This window comes from Hyaena hyaena, unplaced genomic scaffold (assembly GCF_003009895.1).
Source record: "Hyaena hyaena isolate Hyena2069 unplaced genomic scaffold, ASM300989v1 scaffold_370, whole genome shotgun sequence".
In the NCBI taxonomy this organism is placed as follows: Eukaryota; Metazoa; Chordata; class Mammalia; order Carnivora; family Hyaenidae; genus Hyaena; species Hyaena hyaena.
The window spans coordinates 1,301,978-1,311,152 of NW_024081001.1; the positions used below are offsets into that span (position 1 = coordinate 1,301,978).

Below are 9,175 nucleotides of genomic sequence, written 5' to 3' on the forward strand. Positions count from 1 at the left end.
AGACAGAGTGCACATGGGGGAGGGGTAGAGAAAGAGGAGACACAGAATCCGAAGCAGGCTCCAAGCTCTGAGCTGTCAGCACAAAACCGATAAGGGCCTTGAACCCATGAGATCATGATCTGAGCTGAAGTTGGCCCCTTAACTGACTGAGCTACCCAGGTGCCCTGAAAGCAGAAACAATTCTTAATTTTTCCCTTTTGCATTACAAGTCCCTGGTCCCTAACTTCCAGTCTTCACAGACATAACCATTTGCTCTAGTTGGTTCTGTTTCCTCTCTGGTTCCAGAAAAATGCATCTATTGCAACTCTGTTCTGGTTATTCCCTCAGTCTCAGATCCTCCTCCTCACCCTTATTTGTGCCTCTCAAAGTTGCTCACGTCTTCAAGCTTAACTGAAGCTTCCCCCTGCCTCCCCTTCTGACCTGGTGCACAGATAAGAATTATAGGATCTGGGGTCTGGGAGGTGTGGGTGGAGGAAAAAGAACCTGCTAGAACATCCTGAGATAGGATTACAGATCCTTGAATTACATTTTCTTTAGGAAGAAAATCTGGAGAAGCAGAGAAAGAGGTGTTGCCTGTGCCCGTGCCACTCAGAGAAACCATGATCTTGGGGACAAGTCCCAAACCCTGTAGCTGAAACTTCTTCATCGATACAGTGGGGCTTTCTGCTAGACTTTCCCTAAGTCACTCTGGCTGTAACACTCTGAGCATCAGCCCAGATAGCTGCTACTCTTCATAGAGGTTTCAGTTCTCATTCTTTCCTCCTTTCTGAGGCCTTGTGTGCACAGAACCCTCCCCTTCAGAGACCTTGACCATCATCTTTTCTGTCTTCAACGTCTGCCTCTCCAATGGTTCTTTCCTACTGGCACTTCATACACTGAATGTTTTTTTATATCTTTCAAAAAAAAACCTAAATTTTGTCCATGATACAATACCTAGGATGACAGCAGACTCCCCTTCTTGCTGTAAATACCAATAAACCAGACAAAATATATGAAAAGATGCTTTCAGACATTAGGTAATAGGCAGTGCAGGATTATGGCTCCTGATAGATAGGAGACTAATGAGATGACCCCATGGATTGCCCCGGGTTCTTACGCGGAGACACTTTCTTGATGAGGGTGCAAGGAAGAGGTACTTGAGCAGGGACAGTGGTCTCATTGAGTTGAAGAAATGCCGAGGTATTGGAATTTTCCAGGAAGAGTATTGGAGAGAAGGGAGTTAGTGTCCCAAATAGCGTCCTTTGAGTCTTTAACTAAATACTTCATTTTATGCCTCTATAGGAAAACACTCCCCATCACCAGGCAAAGAAAACTACAAATCTTGAAACTGAACAATTTTCAGAGCTCACACAGGACGTGGAGTTGCTTGCATTGCAATGAACTAAAAGAAAGAAACCTCTGTGAGCATCTGGATGGTTGATCATGCATTAGTGGGTCTAAATTAACCCTAGTTCACTCCTTTTAATAAAGCCTAAAAACAAGCCTCAAAAGGTTGAGAGCCATTTACCTATCTGACAAAGGTAACTTTCAACACCCTTTAAAGGAAGAGAACAGGGATGCCTGCGTGGTTCAGTCAGTTCAGCCTCTGACTTCGGCTCAGGTCATCATCTCATGGTTCGTGGGTTCAAGTCCCACATCGAGCTCTGTGCTGACAGCTAGCTCGGAGCCTGGAGACTGTTTCGGATTCTGTATCTCCCTCTCTCTCTAACCCTCCCCTGCTCATGTTGTCTCTCTCTCTCAGAAATAAATAAAACATTAAAAATTTTTTTAAAAATAAAGGAAGAGAACAAAATTCAGACACTCAACAAGCTAATATTTACAATAACTAGTATATTTTCAGGGTTAAGTAGTCAGAGTTCAACCAGAGAAGAGTGAGTAGGAGATTATCATCTCTCTATTATCTTATCTAACTCTCTATCTATTCATCTATCAATCTATCCATCCTTCATCTATCTATCTATCTATCTATCTATCTATCTATCTATCTAGTTGACCCTTGAACAATATGGGTTTGAACTGCATAGGTCCACTTATACGCAGTTTTTTTTTAAATAAGTACAGTACACTATTTTCTCTTTCTTATGATTGCCTTAATAACACTCTTTTCTTTAGCTTACTTATTGTAATAATATTGTATATAACACATGTACAAAATATGTGTTAATCAGCTGTTTTTATTATCAGTAAGCCTTCCAGTTGACAGTTGGCTATTAGTAGTTAAGTTTGGGGGGGGGAGGATCAAAAGTTTTATACAGACTTTTGACCACATAGGGAGTTGGTGCCTCTAACCCCTGTGTTGTTCAAGGCTCAGTGTATAAGAAATATATATGTGCATTTTTCAGTTGGAACTGCCATCTTCCAATAATTTGCCAAAATGAACAACTTAAAGGGAAAGAGGAAAAGTATGTGCTCTCTGGGCCTTTTAGAAAACATGGAGTTGTTCCTTCTACCACATACATGCAAATCTACAAAAAGATGATAAAATATCATCATCATCAGTGGAATGGGCACTGTTCAAAAAGGAAAGCCCCACAATTGTTACCATGGCAAAACTGGAAGCATCTATGATGTTACCCAGCATGCTGTTGACATTGTTGTAAACAAACAAATGAAGGGCAAGAATTAATGTACATATTTTGCATATTAAATGCTCAAAGAGCCGAGATTGCTTCCTGAAGTGTGTGACGGAAAATGATCAGAAAAAGAAGGATGCCAAAAAGAAAGATATTTGGGTTCAGCTGAAGGGCCAGCCTACCCCACCCAGAGAAGCACACTTTGTGAGAACCAAAGGAAAGGAGCCTGAGCTGCTGGGACCCATTCCCTATGAACTCATGGCATCATAAATGTAAAACAAAACAAACAAAAGAAAACAAAACTTCAAGACTGTAAAAAAAAAAAAAAGAAAGAAAAAAGAAAAACAATAGTGTATGTGTGTGGGGTGGGGGAGGTTTATTAGAGTAGGGCTTACACAATTACAGGAGTTGGTTAAACAAGCCTGAAGTCTATAGTGCAGTCAAGAAGGAGAGATCATGACAGACTGGAAGCAAGTGGAGGAAGGAAAAAGCAAGGCAATTTCATACCCAGCTGTTGTTTGGAGTCTCTGAGTTCAGGGAGGTCTGAGCCCTCTTTTTTTTTTTTTAATGTTTATTTATTTTTGAAGAAGACAGAGACAGAGCCTGAGTGAGGAAGAGGCAGAGAGAGGAGGGAGACATAGAATCCAAAATGGGCTCCAGGCTCTGAGGTTTCAGCACAAAGCCTTATGCCGGGCTCAAGTTGGACCTGAGCTTGAGGTCATGACTTGAGCTGAAGTTGGACACTTAACTGACTGAGCCACTCAGGAGCCCCAATCTGAGCCCTCTTTTAAAGGTTTCCAAATAATAAAGTCAGGCCCACTTAGAATAATCTCCATTTTATTAACTGAAAGACAACTGAATACAGACTTGAATTACATCTGCGAAATTCCTTCAAAACAGCACTTAGATGTGCATTTGACTGAATATTTTGGAGAAGGTGTGTGTATATTTTACATAATTGTTGCTGCTTCCTTTTTGTTCTCCTCTTCCATGACAGAATATGCCTGTACCTTAACCTAATTGGAAACATACTAGAAAAATAATTCTGGAGACTATAATTCAGCTTAGCCAACTTGACATATCATGAAGCTATCTCATTCAGGATCCATTAAGAAAAAAGATACTAGACATTCAATAAAGCAGGAAAATGGGACCCATAACCAGGAGAGAAATAGAAACATATCTAATTATTACAGAAATTATGGAATTAATAGAAAAAGGCTTTTAAAAATCCATAATAAACATACTTAAGATTTCAAAGGAGTATCTGGCTAGCTCAGTTGGTAGAGCATGTGATTCTTGATCTCAGGGTCAGGAGTTCAAGCTCCACACTGGGCAAAGAGATTATTTAAAAAGTAAATAAATAAATAAAACCACATTATTAAAAACACAATTTAAAGGAAAAATTGAAGTTAATGAGATAAATAGAAGCCATTAAAGGAACCAAATGGGACATCTAGAGCAGAAAATAAAATATCCAATGTGAAAATTTTGCCACATGGGCTTAAGTATAGATTAGAGACTGCAGAAGACAAAAAATAATAAACTTGTAGGCATAGTAATAGAAACTCCCAGAGTTAAAGCATGGAGAGAAAAAAGTCTGGAAAAAGGAACAGTGTCTCAATCACTGTTAGGACAATATCCAGCGGCCTAACATGGGCAGCTGGAGTTCTGAAAAGAGAGTGGACTCGGAAAATAGTTTGAAAAAACAGTTGAAAAATTTCCAAACTTCAAAGAAGCTCTACAAACACCAAGCAGAATAAATACCACATTAAAGTACATTATAATCTAATTGATGAAAACCAGGAAGAAAAAGAAAAACTTAAAGAAAGTAGAGGGACAAAAATACATTAGATACAGGAGAACAAAAATGAGATCTACCACAGTATTTTTGTCAATAAAGCTGCAAACCAGAAGATAAAGGAATGACATTTAGCTATGATAAAACAACAACAACAAACCAAAAAAAAACCCTTGAATTCCATATTTAGTCAAAATATTCTTTTTAAAAATTTTTTTAAATTTATTTCTGAGAGAGAGAGAGAGACAGCACGAGCAAGGGAGGGTCAGAGAGAGAGGGAGACAGAATCTGAAACAGGCTCCAGGCTCTGAGCTAGCTGTCAGCACAGAGCCCGATCCGGGGCTCGAACTCAGAAACCGGGAGACCATGACTTGAGCCAAAGCCGGTCACTTAACCAACTGAGCCACCCAGGTGCCCCTAGTCAAAATATTCTTTAAAAGTATAGATAAAATCAAGATATTTCTTTTTTTTAATGTTTAATGTTTATTTTTGAGATACACACACACACACACACACACACAAAGTGCGAGTGGGGGAGGGGCAGGTAAAGAAGGGGACACAGAATCCAAAGCAGGTTTCAGGCTCTGAGCTGTTGAGCTGTCAGCACAAAGTCTGACCAGGAGCTCAAACTCCTGGACTGTGAGATCATGACCTGAGCCGAAGTTGGATGCTTAACCAATTGAGCCACCCAGATGCCCCAAAATCAAGACAATTTCATATAAATAAGCTAATTCATTGCAAATAGACTAGCACTAAAGAAATTGTTGTTTACTCAGGCTGAAAGAAAATGCTATTAGATGGAAACTCAGTTATACACACAAAAAATGAAGAGTGCTAAAAATATTAAATGAGTGAGTAAATCTAAAAGAGGTTTGTCCTAGTTGTTAAATATGTTTAAAAGAAAATTGAATTCAGAAGACTTTTGTTTTCAATCAATATGGAGTAAGTAATAGAGATTGGATTTACTTTTTTTTGGGTCTGAAATAACTAGGAAAAAAAAATGAAATAACAGTTCATAGGATATATCCTTAGAATCAGGAAGCAATTGAAGTGATGCCCGTAATTGCCTGATGCTTATTGCCTGAGGATAATGTGATTGTAGTGCAGGGAGAGGGAACCCAAGTAGAGCTTGGTGATCTTCCGAGTTAAATATATGGAGCTGGGAGCACAAGGAGAATTCATAGAATTCATGAGCCAGAGTATTGGAGATAAGAGAGCTTTCACACAGTGAGAATTCCAGAGATCTGCAGAAGGTCCCCCTAAAAGATCTAGCTAAGTATTGATTAACTCATCTGCATGAAGAAATTATTTTATGTTGAGAAAAGAATCACTTAAAAGAATTAGTTAGAACAGTCCTTGGTATTCATACCAGGTCCAGGAATAGTGCCTGTTCCCACAAGCCAGAATAGAAAGTCTCTTAATTCATGGGGCCCTAGGTAGAGTACTTATAGAGATTTTGCTTCAGTATTGGAGTAAAATTAGACTCAGATTAAATTCTATTCTAGTGTTGTCTAACAATGCTTAAAAGCAAAAGTCAAAACGGTAAAGCTGTTACCAAGTAACGTGCCCATATCCCAGAACGAAGCTCAAGAATATTTATAAGATTTTAAAAAATTATCCAGCAGGAAAAATTCACAAAGTCTGGCAAAAATTACCAGATATGCACAGAAACAGAAGTATGTGACTCATAATGAAAAGAAAATAAATTGAAAGTGACCCAGAAATGAGTCAGAAGATAAAATTAGTAGAAGAGATCATTGAAACAATTATTAGGACTGTATTCCATATGTTTAAGAAGTTAGAAGAAAGATTAAGCATGATAAGTAGACTTATGGAAGATATAAAAGAGATCCAAATAAAAATTTGAGCGATGGAAAACTAGGAAAAAAAAAAACAACAAAAATAAACAATATACCGAAAGAGATCAGTAAAAGATTAGCAATTGTAGAAGAAAAAATTAAGAACTAGAAGACATAGCAATAGATATAAACCAAAAGGAAACCAAAGAACAAAGAGCCAAAAAAAAAAAAAAAAAAGACAGCACCACAGTGAGTTCGGACACAATTTTATGTGGCCTAATATACATGCAATTGGAGTTACCAGAAACAGACAAAATACATAAAGAAATAATGGCCAAAGTTTTTCCAAATGTGATGAAAGCTATATACTTACAGCTAGATCAAGGACATTTAATGAATTCCAAGCACAAGAAATATGAAGAAACTACCTCAAGGCACATAATAATAAAGTTGCTTCATTACAGAGATAATGATAAAAATCTTAAAAGTAGCCGTAGATAAAAGACACATTACATATAAAAGACAAAGATAAGGATGACAGTAGTTTTCTCACTGGAAACCAAAAGCTAGAATTTAGGAAAGCAACATCTTTAAAATGCTGAAAAAAAAAAAAAAGTCAGCCTAGAATTCATCACTCCGCATAAATACCTTTCAAAAAAGAATGTGAAATAAGGACACTTTTAGACATTCAGATGTACAAAAGCTGAAAGAACTCATCCAGTCAACTTGCACAGTGAGAAATGTTAAAGGAAGTCCTTCAAGCCGAAGTAAATGAAAACTTGGATCTATACCAAGGAATGAAGAATACTGGTTGTGGCAACTACATAAATAAATATGTTATATGTTTTAATTATTTAAATTGCATTAACAATAATTGAATGTTTAAAAATCATAGCGTATTTGGAGCTTATAACATATGTAGCGGTAAAACATATGACAATAGCACAAAGCCAAAGGAGGGGGGAATGGCAGTGCACTAATGTAAGGTATTTATACTGTATGTGAAATGATGTAACATCAGTTGAAGTTAGGCTGAGGTAAAAATAACCACTAAAAGAATGTAACAAATAGTTATATTTAATAAGCCAGCAGAAGAGATAAAACGAATCGTTAAAAAATACTCAATCCAAAAGAGGACAGAAAAAGAAGAAAAAAGGAGCAGAAAACATATGGTCAAATAAACATCATACAGCAATACCAAGAATCACATTAAATGTCAATGATTTAAATAGCTAATTAAAAGGCTGAGATTGTTAGCGTGAACATCACATTATCTGCTGTCTATAGTAACATACATGAAATTAAAAAGATGTAATAGGTCATAAGTGAAAGGACAGGAAAAAATGCTAACACTAAAGAAGGCTGGAGACAAAGTAGATTTCACAGCAAAGAATACTATTCGAAATAAAGACAGTGATTTCAAAATGATAAACGGGTCAAGTAATCAAGAAGAAAAACAATACTATATTTTATGAACCTACTAACAGAGCTGCAAAATACATGAAGCAAAACTGATAGAACCACAAAGAGAAATGAACAAATTCACAACTTTTGTCAAATACTTAAAAAGTTTTCAAAAAATTCATTTAAAAAGTAGACTTACATTCAGGAAGGCTAGAGATGACTTGAACAACATTATAGATTACTGGACTTAGTTGACATTTAGAGAATACTCCACTCAGCGACTGCTGAATTCACATTATTTTTAGGAAACATTTATACCTTACGGGACATAAAACTAATCTCAATAAATCTGAAAATATTCTACCAGTATTTTCATTTATTTTCTTTTTTAAGTAATCTCTACAACCAATATGGGGCTTAAATTCATGACCCTCAGATTAAGAGTCAAATGCTCTACTGACTGAGCCAGCCACGTACCCTTGAAAAAATTCTAAATAACCATAAAGGAATTAAATTATAAACCCAAACCAGAAACTATCTCAAAAAATTCATAAATATTTGTAAATGAAGTAACACACTTCTAAATAGTCCATGGGTCCAAGTAAAAGTCAAAAAGGAAACTAGAAAGCCTTCTTGAATGTAAGTCTACTTTTTATATGAATTTTTTGAAAAAGTTTTAAGTCTTTGATGAAAGTTGTGAATTTGTTCAACATATCAAAATTTGTGAGATGCAACAAAACAGCACTGAAAGGAAATTGTATAGCAGCTGTATTATAAAAGGATACAAGTTTCAAATCGATGATCTTAGCTTCCACCTTAAAAAGCCAGAAAAAGAAGAATGAATAGAACACAAGTGAGCAGAAAAGAAAGAAAAGAAATAAAATCAGAGCAGAAATAAGTGAAAAACGAAGTGGAAAAACATTAGAGAAAATGAACATGACTAAAAGCTGGTTCTTTGAGAACAGCAATAAAATTGATAAATCTCTTGCTAGATTGGTCAGGAAGAGGAAAGATACAACCAATGAGAGAGAAGAGGTAATTTCACAGGGACTGAAAGGAGAATAAAGAGTATTAGGAAAAATTTGTGACAATAAGTTGACAACTTCTATAAAATGGAAAAAACATTCTTTAAAGAGACAAAACCCAAAAATTTCACAAGAAGACATAGATAACCTATGTAGCCTTACATATATTAAAGGAATTGAATTTGTAGTTAAAACCTTTATTACATGGTTTTCATAAAGAAAACTCTAGTCCCAGAAGGTTTAACTAGTGAATTCTACCAAAAATTTAGAGAAGAAATAATTCCAATTCCAACCAACTTCTTCCAGAAAACTCAAAAGAAGAGAATAGTTGCCAATTTCTGCTATAAGATCAGCATTGCTGTCATTTCAAAACCAGACAAAGAGATTGCAAAAGACAAAACTAATCACCAGTATTCCTCACACACATAGGTGAGGAAATTCTTAAAATTTTAGCTAATACAATTACAAAATGTGTAAGATTTATAAAAAGTCCAGTGTGTTATGACCAAATGATATTTATATCAGGAATGCAAGGTTGGTTTAAAATTTGCAAATCATTGAAAGTAACTCCCC

At 36.1% G+C, this 9,175-nt stretch overlaps 1 pseudogene; it reads left to right on the forward strand.

Moving 5' to 3' along the window:
- Positions 1 to 1,171: 1,171 nt before the first annotated feature.
- On the forward strand, positions 1,172 to 2,843 carry LOC120244084 (annotated as a pseudogene).
- The last annotated feature ends 6,332 nt before the right edge of the window (positions 2,844 to 9,175 follow it).